Below are 16,872 nucleotides of genomic sequence, written 5' to 3'. Positions count from 1 at the left end.
AATTCCGAAATTCTGACTTGATGTTGGTCGACTTCATGTCTGAATGTTCTTGATTCTTCTTTCCTCAAATTCAACACTTCTTCAATTGCGGTGAGTCTTCGATTAACTGTATTTTCTAAAAGTTTCTTCATTAGTTCCATAGTTACTGGAGTTTCCTTCGAAGTTCCAGGATCACCATTTTTTTTCTGTTCCCAGCGGAACCTTTCCCTTCTTTAACTTCTTGTGCTCTGGTATTCATTTTCAATAAGTAAAAGTCGTAGTTCAATAATATAGATCGTTTAGTGTAGGTATAGGTGAGGTAAGTAAGAGTGGTTACATGTAAGAAAGTAAAGGGTATGGAGCGACGCCCAAATGCAGCTCACTCTGAGTCCCCTGCCGGAAAGTCCCCCACTTTCAAATCTCTTACTAGCTCTTCCTTCAGTTAGTCCTGACGAAGGGTCTCTGCCTGAAATGTCAACTGTACCTCTTCCAAGAGATGCTGCCTGGCCTGCTGCATTCACCAGCAACGTTGATGTGTGTTGCATGGATTGAACACTTCAGTTTTAGGACCCTTTATTAGAACTGAAGCCAGCTGATGATGTAATGGCATCAGCACCGGACTTTGAAGCAAGTGATACAGGAGGACCAGAAGGCAGGCAGGGGGACTTGGAAGCTAAGTGTAAAGCTACTGACCCCAGAGAACATCGAGGAACTAGAGAGGGAGTACACAGGTTGGAGAACCTTGAAAGCCTTCTTTGATTCCCCAGTTCACTGGTGGGAAGCCACCAAGGAGAACATCAAGAAGTTCTTCATCCGCAAGGGTATCCAGAAAGCAAGGCAGGAGCAGAGGGAACTGTGTAAACTCCAGACAGAGTTGCAGCAACTTCTCCTTCTGCAGTCAAAGGGGGTGGATATCAGGGAGGAATTGCGAGAGGTGAAGAGCCAGCAAGCCCAGCACCTCGCCGCCGAATCCTTCAAGATCATCTTCCGATCAAGGGTTCAAACCGTGGAGCAGGACGAGACGTGCTCACGCTTTTCCTTCCAAAAGGTGCACAGGGGGAGCTCTGTGATCCACAACCTTAAGGAAGAGGACGGCTCAGTCGTGTCCTTGCAGACCGACATACTGAGGATCTGTAAGTCCTTCTGTGCCGGTCTGTACGACGAAAAGGCCACAGAATCCACAGCCTCCCGCAACTTCCTGTCGTCTATCACGCAGGTCTTAGACGACGGCAAGCGGGAGAGTTTGGATCAGCCACTGACCCTGGATGAGCTGACAGGCTCCATCCGTTCCTTTGAGTCCAGTAAGACTCCCGGAAGTGACGGCTTATCAGCTGAGTTGTACTCGGCTCTGTGGAACTGGATGGGCCCAGACCTGCTGGAAGCGTACAACGCTATGCTTCTGGCCGGCAATATGTCAGAGTCCATGAGGAAGGGCATCATCATCCTCATCTACAAGCAGAAGGGGGAAAGGGAGGACATTAGAAATTGGAGACCCATTTGTCTCCTGAATGTGGATTACAAGATCCTGTCCAAGGCTATCGCCAACAGGGGCAAGTCTGCTTTGGGACAGGTGATCCACCCAGACCAAACCTGTGCTGTACCGGGCAGGAAGATCTCAGACAGCCTCACGCTGCTGAGGGACACCATCGCCTACGTGCAGGACGGGGGTGAACGCCTGCCTGGTCAGCTTAGACCAGGAGAAAGCCTTCGACAGGATATCGCACACGTACATGGCGGACGTGCTCTCCAAAATGGGATTTGAGGAGGGAATTCAGAATTGGATCAGACTGCCCTACACAGACATCCGTAGTGCAGTCCAGGTCAACGGGTAGGAAACAGGCAGCTTCCCCATCAGGTCTGGAGTCAGGCAGGGCTGTCCCCTCTCCCCTGTCTTGTTTGTCTGCTGCATAGAACCCTTTGCGGAAGCCATCAGGAGGAATGAGGGCATAAGAGGGGTGACGCTGCCAGGAAGTGGAGGGACCCAAGTGAAAACCTCCCTGTACATGGACGATGTCACCATCTTCTGCTCTGATCCGAGGTCAGTTCGCAGGTTGATTGGCATCTGCGAACAGTTCGAGCTAGCGTCGGGGGCCAGGGTCAACCGCACGAAGAGCGAAGCCATGCTCTTCGGCAACTGGCCCGACTGACCCAGCGTCCCCTTCACCATCAGGTCTGACCACGTGAAGGTGTTGGGGATCTGGTTCGGAGGGGCTGAGGCGTGCAACAAGAACTGGCAGGAGCGGACTGCCAAGGTGAAACAGAAACTGGGACTGTAGGGAGGGCGCTCCCTGTCGATAATGGGCAAGAACCTGGTCATCAGGTGTGAGGTGCCCTCAGGGCTGCTGTACTTGGCGCAGGTGTGGACCGTCCCCCGCTCCTACAGCTCGGAAATCACCCGAGCTGTCTTCAGATTCGTCTGGGGATCCAAGATGGAGTGGGTGAGACGGACCATCATGCACAAGTCCCTGGACAACGGGGGCAAGAACGTCCTCAATGTCGCCCTCACCCTGATGGCCAGCTTCGTATGTGGCTGCATCGGGTTGTGTGTAGAACCCAGGTATGTGGGCACCAAGTACCACTATGTGCCCAGGTTGTACCTGTCACCCTGGCTACGAAGGATGGGTCTGGCCCCACTCCCGCGCAACGCCTCAGTCAACTGGTCGTCGCCTCCATACCTGTCCTTCGTAGAAAAGTTCTTCCAGGACAATGCCTTTGACTAAAGGGCCATCAGGCAGTGGTCAGCACGTAATGTCCTGCAGGATACAGTGGGGTGGTTCCCTGAGCGGACCATCCAGTTCATCTGGCAAAATGCCTCATCGCCAGACCTCACCAACAGGCACTAGGACCTCGCCTGGCTGGCGGTGAGAGGGGCCCTCCCAGTCAGAGCCCTCCTGTATGCCCAGAACGTCGTCTCCGCACCCCACTGCCCACGGGAGGACTGCAGTGAGGAGGAGTCTGTGACCCACCTGTTTGCACACTGTCAGTTCGCAAAGAGGGTGTGGAGGAGGATGGATGGGCTAGTGTCACGTTTCATCCCCAGCAGCTGTGTAACAGAGGACTCTCTGATCTACGGGCTGTTCCCGGGGCGCACATGGAGACCAACATCCGGTGCTGCTGGCAGATCATCAACTCGGTGAAAGACGCTCTTTGGTCGGCCCAAAACTCGATGATCTGCCAGCACATGGAGATGTCCGTGGGAGAATGCTGCCGACTGGCATATCCTCGGCTGCAGGAGTACGTGCTGAGGGATGCTCTGAAACTCGGTGCAGCCACCGCAAGGGCCCGGTGGGGAAGGACCACAGTATAGGTTTCTCCACCCGCGGGAGGGTGGGGAGTATACCCCTCAACAATGATATGCTAAGCTGAACTACTGGAGTGCCACGTGGGTGGACATAAGTATGGATATGTACAGACTATAATGGAAACGTATGTAAAGGATGGAGAGTTATTGAATGGCTTATTGTATATAATTTTATTTTTGAATAAAGTATATTTTGAAATTTTAAAAAAGTGATCCGGGGTTCGAATTCAACTGGCTCCTTGCACGCTTTCCACTCGTACTAGGTTGAACGCCGAGCTAGCAACTCGGCCTCATAAAAAAAAAAACAGAGAAAATGCTTAAGAAACGGCAAGGTTGCTGCCTGATGTGCCACAACGTGTGGAGAGGAATAACAACAACAATTAGAATTGAAGGCATTCATCAAATTCATCTATTGCCATGGGTAGACATACCCAGACCCGGCTGGTGGCGCAGTGACATCAGCAGCAGACTCTGGAGCGACGGTTCCCGAGTTCGAATCCAGTCGGGCCGCTCCCGGACACGCTTTCCATCCGTGCCAGGTTGAGTGTCGAGCTCACAACTCGGCCTCGTAAAAAAAAAACAACTGTGCTGTGAGAAGGACTTGGGGGACCACTCACTGAATCTTTCCTCCAAGACAACCACTTGAGAAAAAAAGTGGTTGCCGAGGCTCTGGCAGAGTATGGCATATACAAAAAAAACACCCCCATGGTCTAAATACCATGAAAATTAGCTTTTTGCAGTAACAGCACAGTACATAGAAAGGGTGCAGAGGAGATTTACAAGGATGTTGCCTGGATCGGGGAGCATGCCTTATGAAAACAGGTTGAGTGAACTTCGACTTTTCTCCTTGGAGCGATGGAGGATGAGAGATGACCTGATAGAGGTATACAAGATGATGAGAGGCATTGATCGTGTGGATAGTCAGAGGCTTTTCTCCCAGGGCTGAAATGGCTAGCACGAGAGGGCACAGTTTCGAGGTGCTTGGAAGTAGGTACAGAGGAGATGTCAGGGGTAAGTTTTTTATCCCCCACGCAGAGCGTGGTGAGTGCGTGGAATGGGCTGCTGGTGATGGTGGTGGAGGCAGATACAATAGGGTCTTTTAAGAGATTCCTGGATGGATACATGGAGCTTCGGAAAATAAGGGCTATGGGTAAGCCTAGGTAGTTCTAAGGTAAGAAAATGTTTGTCACAGCTTTGTGGGCTGAAGGGCCTGTATTGTGCTGTATGTTTTCTATGTTTCTACTTCACAAACAGGACAAACAGAAATTAACATAAATTTATACAAAAAAAAGCTTGCACAATAAAATAAACAAAAATGATCATGACAGCATTAGTACATGTTGAAGGAAGTATAATCTGAGGTAGAACTATGGTCTTCAAGAACATAATGACAATGGAGAAGAAACCTTTGAACTTTTGAGGTGTCTTCAGGCTCCTATACCTGCCTGATGGCAGCAATGAGAGAAGGGCATGGCTCAGATGGTGGAGGTTCTTAATGATGGTTGGTTCTTCTTGAGACATTACTTCTTGTAGGTGTCCTTGGTAGGGAGAGCTATATCATGGAACTGACTGAGTCCAACACTCTTGGTAGCCTCTTGCATTCATCTACTATAGGGTTTCCATACTTGGCCAGAATGCATCCAGTTAGAGTACTTTCCACTGTACATCTGTAGAAGTTTCTCAGAGTCTTCGATGACATGGCAAATCTTAAACACTGGAGGTGGTGAAGGAGGGTGTGGCGGGTGCGCTGGGGTGAGGGCTGCCCCCTGTAGGCCAGCTATCCTGTCAATGCTGCTCTCCAGTGCTAACTTCCTTGAAGTCAAACTTGATTACCTTTGTCTGCGATTGATTCAACGTGAGATGAGGGGAGAGAGGCAGAAAAACAAATTATAGGCCAGTTAGTCTGGCCTCAGTGGTTAGGAAGTTGGACTGATTAAGGATGTGGTCTCAGGGTACTTGGAGGCACTTAGCAGCTTTAGTCAGCATGGTTTCCTCAAGGGAAAATCTTGCTTGACAAATTTGTTGGAATTTTTTGAAGAAATAACAAGCAGGATAGACAAAGGAGAATCAGTTGATGTTGTGTATTTGGATTTTCAGAAGGCCTTTGACAAGGTGCCACACATGAGGCTGCTTAACAAGATAAGAGCCCATGGTATTACAGAAAAGATTCTAGCATGGACAAAGTAGTGGCTGATTGGCAGGAGGCAAAGAGTGGAAATAAAGGGAACTTTTTCTGGTTGGCTGCTGGTGACTTGTGGATAAATGATTCTCCAGTCCATGCCACAAAGGGACTTGTGCTGATATTATTGTGTGACCATATGCTTTTGTAACTTTGTGTGCTGTGTGTGACTTTATGTGCTGTGTTTTGCACCTTGGCCCAGGAGGGACACTGTTTTAGAAACACAGAAAATAGGTGCAGGTGTAGGCCATTCGGCCCTTCGAGCCTGCACCGCCATTCAGTATGATCATGGCTGGTCATCCAACTCAGAACCCTGTACCTGCCTTCTCTCCATACTCCCTGATCCCTTTAGCCACAAGGGCCATATCTAACTCCCTCTTAAATATAGCCAATGAACTGGCCTCAACTGTTTCCTGTGGCGGAGAATTCTACAGGTTCACCACTCTCTGTGTGAAGAAGTTTTTCCTCATCTCGGTCCTGAAAGGCTTCCCCTTTATCCTTAAACTGTGACCCCTCGTTCTGGACTCCCCCAACATTGGGAACAATCTTCCTACATCTAGCCTGTCCAATCCCTTTAGAATTTTATTCGTTTCAAGAAGATCCCCCCTCAATCTTCTAAATTCCAGTGAGTATAAGCCTAGTCGATCCAGTCTTTCATCATATGAAAGTCCTGCCATTCCAGGAATCAATCTGGTGAACCTTCTTTGTACTCCCTCTATGGCAAGAATGTCTTTCCTCAGATTAGGGGACCAAAACTGCACACAATACTCCAGGTGTGGTCTCACCAAGGCCTTGTACAACTGCAGTAGTACCTCCCTGCTCCTGTACTCGAATCCTCTTGCTATGAATGCCAGCATACCATTCACCTTTTTCATCGCCTGCTGTACCTGCATGCCCACTTTCAATGACTGGTGTACAATGACACCCAGGTCTCGTTGCACCTCCCCTTTTCCTAATCGGCCACCATTCAGATAATAATCTGTTTTCCTGTTCTTGCCACCAAAGTGGATAACTTCACATTTATCCACATTGAATTGCATCTGCCATGAATTTGCCCACTCACCTAACCTATCCAAGTCACCCTGCATCCTCTTAGCATCCTCCTCACAGCTAACACTGCCGCCTAGATTTGTGTCATCCGCAAACTTGGAGATGCTGCATTTAATTCCCTCATCCAAGTCATTAATATATAATGTAAGTAACTGGGGTCCCAGCACTGAGCCTTGCGGTACCCCACTAGTCACTGCCTGCCATTCTGAAAAGGTCCCGTTTATTCCCACTCTTTGCTTCCTGTCTGCCAACCAATTCTCTATCCACATCAATACCATACCCCTAATACCGTGTGCTTTAAGTTTACACACTAATCTCCTGTGTGGGACCTTGTCAAAAGCCTTTTGAAAATCCAAATATACCACATCCACTGGTTCTCCCCTATCCACTCTACTGGTTACATCCTCAAAAAATACTATGAGATTCGTCAGACATGATTTTCCTTTCACAAATCCATGCTGACTTTGTCCGATCATTTCACCGCTTTCCAAACCTGCTGTTATCACATCCTTGATAACTGACTCCAGCAGTTTCCCCACCACCGACGTTAGGCTAACCGGTCTATAATTCCCCGATTTCTCTCTCCCTCCTTTTTTAAAAAGTGGGGTTACATTAGCCACCCTCCAATCCTCAGGAACTAATCCAGAATCTAAAGAGTTTTGAAAACTTATCACTAATGCATCCACTATTTCTTGGGCTACTTCCTTAGGCACCCTGGGATGCAGACCATCTGGCCCTGGGGATTTATCTGCCTTCAATCCCTTCAATTTACCTAACACCACTTCCCTACTAACGTGTATTTCGCTCAGTTCCTCCATCTCACTGGACCCTCTGTCCCCTACTATTTCCGGAAGATTATTTATGTCCTCCTTAGTGAAGACAGAACCAAAGTAATTATTCAATTGGTCTGCCATGTCCTTGTTCCCCATGATCAATTCACCTGTTTCTGACTGTAGGGGACCTACGTTTGTCTTGATCAATCTTTTTCTTTTCAAATATCTATAAAAGCTTTTACAGTCAGTTTTTATTTTGTTTGACTGAATGATAATAAACCTGAACTTGAAGGTGAAATGTAGGGAGATGCTAGCGCACTGTCTTCATGGTTGCGGTTGAATCTGCTCCCCCTTTCCACCACAGACTCTCCGATAAAGACTGGTATATGTTTGTCTGATTTCCCCTTCCTAAAGTCTACAATCAGTTCCTTTGTTTTGCTGATGTTGAACGCTAGTTTGTTCATTGTCATGCCAGTTCATTCCCTGCATGTAAAGTATTCTTTCTCCTTCAATTCCATCCACTCTTGCATTGTCTTGTCCCTTTGGCATTTAGTCAAATGAACATTGGACATCATCTATATATACATTTGAGGCTGATACATTAGGGACATTTAAGAAAACCTTAGGTACATGGATGATTTAAAAAAAATGGAGGTCTTTGTAGAAGCGAAAGGCTGGAATGATCTTAGAGTAGGTTTAAATATCTGCACATCTTGGGCCAAAGGGCCTGAGCTGTGATGTAATGTTATGTTCTAAATATTTAGTTTATTGAAGAAAAATCTAAATAAGGATTATGGGATGGTTAATTATGTCAATGTGAGAGAAGTCAAAAACAAGGAACTATTTGAATGTTGGCTACACTGCATATTGTGATTAGTTTCGAGCATCACATTGTATAAAGGATCAAAATGAGTGCAAAGTATAAGATTGATACCAAAACTTTGGGGGTGGGGGTGCGGAACACCCATTAGAAAAGACTGAGTGAGGGAGTGGATGTGATCTGAGAGTTGAAGTAAAAGTGACCTTCATGAATTTTAATTGAATACAGAAAATAGTTTCTGATTTATATCTGTATAAGGGATTGCCTCTCCTTCCTCAGGGGGCTAAATAAATTCAACATGTCTCTGCTGAGCCTTATCACTTTTTATTGCTGCACCTTAGAAAGCATCTTATCTGGATGCACCACATAGAGCGACTGGTCTGCCCATGAGTGTAAGAAACTACAGGAAGGTATAGACACAGCTCAGCACATCACAGGAACCAGCCTCCCCTCCATCGACTGTCCATACTTCTCGCTGCTTTAGTAATGCAGTCAGCAAAATCAAAGACCCCACCCACCCTGGACATAGTCTCATCCCTCTCCCATTGGGCAGAATATACAAAAGCCCAAAAGCATGTACCACCAGGCTTGAGGACAGCATCTACCCTGCTGTTATAAGACTCTTAATTTTTCCATCGTATGATAAATTGACCTGAATCTACCTTGTTATGATCTTGCACCTTATGATCTACTTGCACGGCCTTTTTCTGTAGCTGCTAGATTTTATTCTATAGTTTGTTGTTGTTTTACCTTGTTTTACCTCAGTGTGTTGTGTAATGAATTGTTCTGTATGTACAGTATACAAGTCAAACTTTTCACTGTGACAGTAATATTTTAACTCAAGATCCACATTGTGGAAAATTCACTGATAAAATTTATTGTAAATGTGTTATTTTAATCCTTGACGCTTGTGTGCATGAAGAAGCTATTCGATCATGACTGATTTATTTTCTCTCTCAATCCCATTTTCCTGCCTTCTCACCGTAACCTTTGATGCCCTTACTCATTACTTAAGGAGATAAAATTGAGCTATGTTGTTGTTGTCGTTTCTTTTCGCGCCTTGTGGTGCATCAGGCACCATCTTCGCTGTTTCTGTATCATTTGACCTTTTTTTTTTAATGAGGCCAGGTTGCTAGCTCGATGCTCCACCCAGCACGGATGAAAAGCGTGCAAGCAGCCATCAGTTTCGAACATGGGCACATTTGCCTCAAAGTCCGATGCTGATGCCACTACACTACTGGCTGGTGAATTGAGCTATGTACTCAAAGCAAAATTAAGGAAATTTCACTGTCCCCCATAATTGCAGTAAGATACCTTCACTCCAGTGCTCAGTCCAGCCTTGGCCCTCTTATTGTTTCAATTAGCATAACATGCAGAAAATGTTATTTTAGTAAATATTGGGGTTTAGGTGGAACAAGAGACAAGTTGGACAACAAGCCCTTTAGCAAAGAGCAGAGTCTAAATGCAGTCCAGATCAATGTAATGCAAATCTGATCTAAGTATGAGGTGAAATGAATTTGGGCAGTCTTCATCCTTGAAGAAGATGGCAGAGCTTGTCATCGAAGCATTGGTTATAATTCATACCTGTACACGGCTGGAAGCCCAAGAGTGTTTATTCGTCATATACACTGGAAAAGCACTAGATCCTTTTTCAGTCTCAATTCAATTTATGCATGCAACCAATTTCTGCTTCTCCAGTGTTGATCATTGGATTATGCACAGTTGAAACCTTATATATTACCATAAGACAAAGGAGCAGAAGTCGGCCATTTGGCCCATTGAGTCTGCTCTGCCATTTTATCATGAGCTGATCCATTCTCCCATTTAGTCCCACTGCCCTGCCTTCTCACCATAACCTTTGATGCCCTGGCTACTCAGATACCTATCAATCTCTGCCTTAAATACACCCAATGACTTGGCCTCCACTGCTGCCCATGGCAACAAATTCCATAGATTCACCACCCTCTGACTAAAAAATTTCTTCGCATTTCTGTTCTGAATGGGCACCCTTCAATCCTTAAGTCATGCCCTCTTGTACCAGACTCCTCTATCATGGGAAACAACTTTGCCACATCCACTCTGTCATTTCAACATTTGAAATGTTTCTATGAGGTCTCCCCTCGTTCTTCTGAACTCCAAGGAATACAGTCCAAGAGCGGACAAACGTTCCTCATATGTTAACCCTCTCATTCCTGGAATCATTCTAGTGAATCTTCTCTTCTGTACCCTCTCCAACGTCAGCACATCCTTTCTTAAATAAGGGGACCAAAACTGCCCATAGTACTCCAAGTGAGGTCTCACCAGCGCCTTATGGAGCCTCAACATCACATCCCTGCTCCTACACTCTATTCCTCTAGAAATGAATGCCAACATTGCATTCGCCTTCTTCACCACCGACTCAACCTGGAGTTTAACCTTAAGGGTATCCTGTACGAGGACTCCCAAGTCCCGTTGCATTTCAGAACTTTGAATTCTTCCCTATTTAAATAATAGTCTGCCCGTTTATTTCTTCTGCCAAAGTGCATAACCATACACTTTCCAACATTGTATTTCATTTGCCACTTCTTTGCCCATTCTTCCAATCTATCCAAGTCTCTCTGCAGACTCTGTTTCCTCAGCACTACCAGCCCCTCCACCTATCTTTGTATCGTCAGCAAACTTAGCCACAAAGCCATCTATTCCATAATCCAAATCCTTGATGTACAATGTAAAAAGAAGCGGTCCCAACACGACCCCTGTGGAACACCACTGGTAATCGGCAGCCAACCAGAATAGGATCCCTTTATTCCCACTCTCTGTTTCCTGCCAATCAGCCAACGCCCTATCCACGTATGTAACTTTCCCGTAATTCCATGGACTCTTAATGTGTTAAGTAGCCTCATGTGTGGCACCTTGTCAAAGGCCTTCTGAAAATCCAAATATACAACATCCACTGCATCTCCCTTGTCTAGCCTACTGGTAATTTCCTCAAAAAATTGTAATAGGTTTGTCAGGCAGGATTTTCCTTTAAGGAATCCATGCTGAGTTCTGCCTATCTTGTCATACGCCTCCAGGTACTCCGTAACCTCATCCTTGATATTACTTTCAGTACTGTCCCATAACACTCCCATCTGGCCTTGTTGCTTCTCAACTCTAAATTTATCAAAATCTGCTTCCTGTGGTCTAAACTTGCCCTGTTCACCTACTCTGCTTTGTTCTACTTTGTTGCTCATGTTAAGCAACATTTTTTTTTGTCAAATTCTTTTCATATCTTTCCTTACCCTGGTCTGGCCTGTCCTGTCCATAATCTCCTCCAGCCTTGTAACTCTTCAATATCTGCACTCCTCATCAATTATTATATCCTCAAATTAACCACTCTGGTAGTTAAGTTACACCAGTTACCATCTGCACCTCGAGTATATGATTTACTGTGCTCCCTCTAGTGGTGAATTTCACTTCCTCATCTGGGCTTTGGTGAGCAGAAGCTGATACAGGTGATGGATCTTTGCTTGTTTCATGATCAGCATACTGCATCCAAAATCTAAAACATTTCTGCCCCCAGCCATTTCGGATGAAGGGTACCTCAACCCGTAATACCATTTGTGCCTATTTTAGGACAGTACATAACAGAAGCAGGCCCTGTTCATCCCATCAGGTTGGAGGCTACCCAGACAGAATCTAAAGTGTTGCTCCTCCAACGGGAGTGAAGCCTGATTGTAACAGTAGAGGTGGAGACATTGGAATGGAAACGGGAAGTGGAATTGAAGTGGGTGGCCTTCTTTTTCTGGCGGACAGAGCAAAGCGGTCTCCCAATCTGCGTCGGGTCTCACCGATATACAAGAGGCCACACCGGGAGCACTGGATACAATAAGTGAACGCAACAGATTCAGAGATGAAGTATTGCCTCATCTGGAAGAACTGTTTGGGGCCCTGAATGGTAGTGAGGAAGTATGGCTGCAGGTATGGCACTTGTTCCACTGACAAGGATAAGCGTCAGGAGGGAGATCAGTGGGGAAGGATGATTAGCCAAGGGAGTTGCATAGGGACCGATCCCTGCAGAAAGGAGAAAGTGGAGGGAGGAGTGGTAGGGAAAGATGTGTTTGGTAGTGGGATCCTGTTGGAGATGGCGGAGGTTCCGGAGAATTATGTGCTGCACGTGGAGGCTGGTGGGGTGGTAGGTGAGGGCTTATCCCTGGTGGGGAGACAGGAGGATGCGATGAGGTCAGATGTGTGTGAAATGAAAGAGATGTGGTTGAGGGCAGTGTTGTTGGTGGAGGAAGGGAAGCCCCTTTCTTTGAAGAAGGAAGATATCTCCTTTGTTCTGGAATGAAAATCCTCATCCTGAGAGCAGATGCAGTAGAGGTGGAGGAATTGAGAGAAGGAATTGCATTTTTACAAGTAACAGGGTAGGGGGAGGTATAGTCCAGGTAGCTGTGAGAATCAGTGGGTTTATAAAACATATCAGTAGATAAGCTGTTTCCAGAGATAGAGACAGAGAGATCGAGAAAGGGGAGGGAGGTATCGGAAATGGACCAGGTAAATTTAAGGGCAGAGTGGAAGTTGGAGGCAAAGTCGATGAAGTCAACAAGTTCGGCATGGGTGCAGGACGCAGCGCTAATGCAGTCATCGATGTAGTGTAGCAAAAGTTGGGGACGGACACCAGTGTAGGCTTGGAACATAGACTGTCTACTTAACTGAATAAAAGGCAGGCGTAGTTGGGACTCAGGCAAGTATCCATGGCTAGACCTTTTGTTTGAAGGAAGTGGGAGGAGCTGAAGAAGAAATTATTGAGATTGAGGACAAGTTCCACTAGGCAGAGGAGAGTGGTGGTGGAGGGGAACTGGTTAGGTCTGGTGTTCAGAAAGAGAAGAGAGCTTTGAGGCTTCCTGGTGGGGGACGAGGGTGCATAGGGACTGGACATCCATGGAGAAAATGAGATGCTCTGGGCCAGAGAACTTGAAATCATTGAAAAGATCAAGAGCGTGTGAAGTGTCATGGATGTAGTTGGGAAGGGACTGAACCAAGGGGGTGGAGATAAAACAGAGTCAAGGTGTGCCGATATGGGTTTGGTGGGGTAGGAGCAAGCTGAAACAATGTGTCTACCTGGACAGGCAGGTTTGTGGATCTTGGGTAGGAGGTAGAAATGGGAGGTGCGGGTTGAGGGAATTATGAGGTTGGTGGCAGTAGATGGGAGATCCCGAGACTTAATAAGATCGCTGATGGTGTGGAGGCAATGGCCTGGTGGTCCTGAGTGTGGTCCTGTTCAAGAGGCAAATAAGAGGAGGTGTTTGAGAGTTGTTGTTCGGCCTCAGCAAGGTAGAGGCCAGTCCACCAGACTACGACAGCACCCCCCCTTGTATGCAGGTTTGTTGTATTTCTTCTGTTGTCCGGACCTATGTTCCCCAATGAAAATGTGCGATATTACAATATGATGGATTTTTGGAAATGATCTGTCGTGACTGGTCTCACTCTGTTTCATGTACAGGAAGCGTTCATTGGAGACTGACTGTATTACCTTTTAAGTCATGGACTTTGAAGATGTGCAGGTACGATGATGAATATTGCACTAAATATTTCCTGTATCACGTATTGATGGGATGTGACACTTGGATTATCATCAAACAGAACATGCAGTAACTTTCACTGGGGGGGGGGGTCATTGTTTCCACCACTGCCGCATTTCAGAGTTCATGTCCAATAAAATGAGGGGGACTAGCCTTGGGAGGAGTGGGCTGGAGGAAGGGTCTCAGCTGGAAACGTCGACTGTACCTCTTCCTAGAGAGGCTGCCTGGCCTGCTGCGTTCACCAGCAACTTTGATGTGTGTTGAGAGGAAACCCAATGTATGGTTAGCTGTGGCTTCGTGAGTAGCCCTCCATCTCTCACTAGAATTTCTGGGCAAAATTAATGAGACTGGTTCCTTAATGTTGTTATGGGTGGGGGTGGTACGTAATGGGGATAAGCTCCCACTACCTATTAAATTCTCCCAACTGTGTGCATCTCAACTAGCCTGTTGCAACCAGGTCCAGTTCCTGGCCTTCACGTGTGGTTTAGCTCCTAAGCCCGGCAGAGCCATTTCTTCTGACAGGAGAAGGGGCAAAGGTGACTTAAAATCAGTCACCTTGGGCAGATGGAGCTCTTCAACCATGGTTGGCAGCTCACCCCGGAGAAGGAAAACTCTGATCTCAAACCTCTGCTGCCTTGCGACTATATCCTCTCGTGGGGAAGGCTTTGGGAGTGATCCCCCAGGAGAAATCTCCGGAGCTGGAGCCTCTAAGGCAGTCCTTCATTGAGTTCAACTCTGACTGGCAACTCCTGCGACGCCGCTGGTACCAAACTGTATTGGTTACTGCCGTTCATCAGCTGTGTGGGGAGGGGGAGCCTGCTGTACGGGCAACAGCTTATTATCAATATCGTACTGCCCTGGCTTGCGTGTCACAGGCAACTGGGACGCAACATCCATGGCTGACCATGACCAATAGAGGGCCACAGTTAATGAGACAGACCCTACTGCTCGTTTTCTTCCCTCTACATCTCAACCTGCCTGTTTGGTTTTAACCCAAGCCTGCTCCTCAATTAGCTCCCCACTTATCTCCTCACTAGATCTGTGTGTTTACACAGAGTCATAGAGAACTACAACACAGAAGCAGGCTCTTCAGCCCATCTAGTCCAATGTTGAACTGTTGCTCTGCCTAGCCCCATTGAGCAGCAGCTGGACCATAGTCCTCCATACTCCTTCCATCCATGTACCTATGTTAACTTACTGCGAGAGAGGATGTGAAGTGTTTGAAGGTTCTTTTTAGTGAATTTCTTCTGTAAATCAAGGCAAGGCTGTGCTGCTTCCTAGGGTAGTTATTAACTGCTTGTAATTCTTTCATGTACAGCAAAGCCACACCATATTGCAGTTGCTTGAAACTCCAATCCAGGATGAAAAGGGATATAATCCCATGAAGGATGACTTTCTCTGGAGGATAATTGAAGGAGTCCAGCAGCATTTCCCTCATCATACAAGGTTTGGGTATTTTCTGTTACAAATGTCTACTTTGACAACCTATCATTCTCCATGCAGTGTTGAGTGGGCTACACAGAGAGTGCCTTGGGAAAGTTTGGTTTCTCCTGGGGTCCAGAAGCACCAGCATTATCAACAAAATGGAAGTGTCAGCCTTAGGCTGTATGAAAATGCAGAAAGTTACCATGCAGGTAGAGCAAGCCAAACAGTGTGCTGGTCTTTATTACAAGGAGGGCAGTGTGCCAGAGTAAAGAAGTCGAGTTGAGCTCATTATCACATGCGCAAGTACGTGTATGTACGGGTGCAAAGAAAAACTTACTTGCAGCAGCATCACAGGCACGTGGCACGAGTCACAACATTCATAAGAAAAACACAAATTAATCTCACAATATTATGAGAAAGAATGTAATTATAACAAGTAGAAACAAAGTCCATTATAATGCAAAATGGAAATAGTGTTTTTATACTGAGGTCGTAACTAGGTTCAAAGGTTGAATTTAATGTCAGAGAAATGTATACAATATACATCCTGAAATGCTTTTTTTCTTCGCAAACATCCACGAAAACAGAAGTACCCCAAAGATTGAACAACAGTTAAACGTGAGAACCCCAAAGTCCCCCCCCCCACTGTTCCCTCTTCCCGTGTGTAAGCGGGAGCGAGCAACAATACCCCCCCTTCCCCCACCAGCAAAAAAAAGCGCATCGGTACTGTCACCGAGCCCAAGTGTGTGCTAAGCGACAGCAAAGACACAGACCAAAGTTACCCCAAAGGCTTCGCATTTCATCCGAAAATCGACAAACCAAAGGTTCCCTCTCTCCCTGGCAAGGGAGAGGGAGGTGTCTCCCATTTTCACAGCGAGTAGGAGACATAACAACCTGCTGGTTTACGATGTTAAAAGTCCGTTTCGTTGCTTTTTTTCGAGCTCTGTGTCCGAAGATCGCAAAGACCTTGGGTTTTCGGGCCCACAGTAAAAGATTTTCCGGCCTCCCCGATGACACATGAGTCTTCTGCCATGACACTGACCCTCAATCCGCCCGTCTCCAGAGGCCCAAGATCTTAGGCTTCTGAACACGATCGAGACTCTCAGGCCAAACCCCTGGCATGTCGAATGACGCCAGTTGTGGAACCCAGAGAACGGGTCCCATTCCCGCAAAGTACCGTAGTCAGTGTGTAACTCCAGGTCAGGGTCTTCAAAAGAACCCTGAAAGGGAAAAATAAAGATATTAAAGGTGGAATTAGAGCTGTTTCCGAAGATGCAAACTAGGGAGTCGCCGTTCGGCACCATTAACCCTCCAAAGGTTGTGTGGGTTGGTTCAAGATCTGAAAGGATGAGGGGAAGTAGCTGTTCTTGAACCTGATATTGCGAGACTTCAGACAGAGTAGGCTGGTCAAATGCCCTGTTCTCTGCTGTATATTTTCTATAATTTCAGTAAGACATCTTAAGAGTTTTCTTACATTTTAAAAAAAACACCTTTTACATAGACATGAAAAAGTCTGCAGATGCTGGAAATTCAAAGCAACATGCACACAAAATGCTGGAAACTCAGCAGGTCAGGCTGCATCTATGGAAATAAATAAATAAATAGTCGACATTTCAGGCCGAGACACTTCTTCAGGACTTAAAAGGAAGACGATAAGTTTCAGAGTAAAAGTGGGGCCAGGGGAAGGAGGCTAGCTGGAAAGTGATGGGTGGGAAAGGTCAAGGGGTGAAGAGGAAGGAATCTGATCAGAGAGGAGAGTGGATCATTGGAGAAAGAGAAGGAGGAGGGGACCTGGGGAAAGT

At 46.5% G+C, this 16,872-nt stretch overlaps 1 long non-coding RNA gene across 1 annotated transcript in view; it reads left to right on the top strand.

Moving 5' to 3' along the window:
• Nucleotides 1–16,872, top strand: part of LOC140185445 (uncharacterized) — a 43,856-nt gene that overhangs the window by 14,751 nt on the left and 12,233 nt on the right. The window contains exons 2-3 of the long non-coding RNA XR_011882637.1: nucleotides 13,567–13,627; nucleotides 14,964–15,091. This is a non-coding gene — a long non-coding RNA (uncharacterized lncRNA). The remainder of the gene's footprint in view (nucleotides 1–13,566; nucleotides 13,628–14,963; nucleotides 15,092–16,872) is intronic.

Source organism: Mobula birostris, chromosome 20 (assembly GCF_030028105.1).
Source record: "Mobula birostris isolate sMobBir1 chromosome 20, sMobBir1.hap1, whole genome shotgun sequence".
NCBI lineage: Eukaryota > Metazoa > Chordata > Chondrichthyes > Myliobatiformes > Myliobatidae > Mobula > Mobula birostris.
Note: the sequence above shows the minus strand (reverse complement) of the source record. Positions and strands in the feature narration are given on the sequence as shown.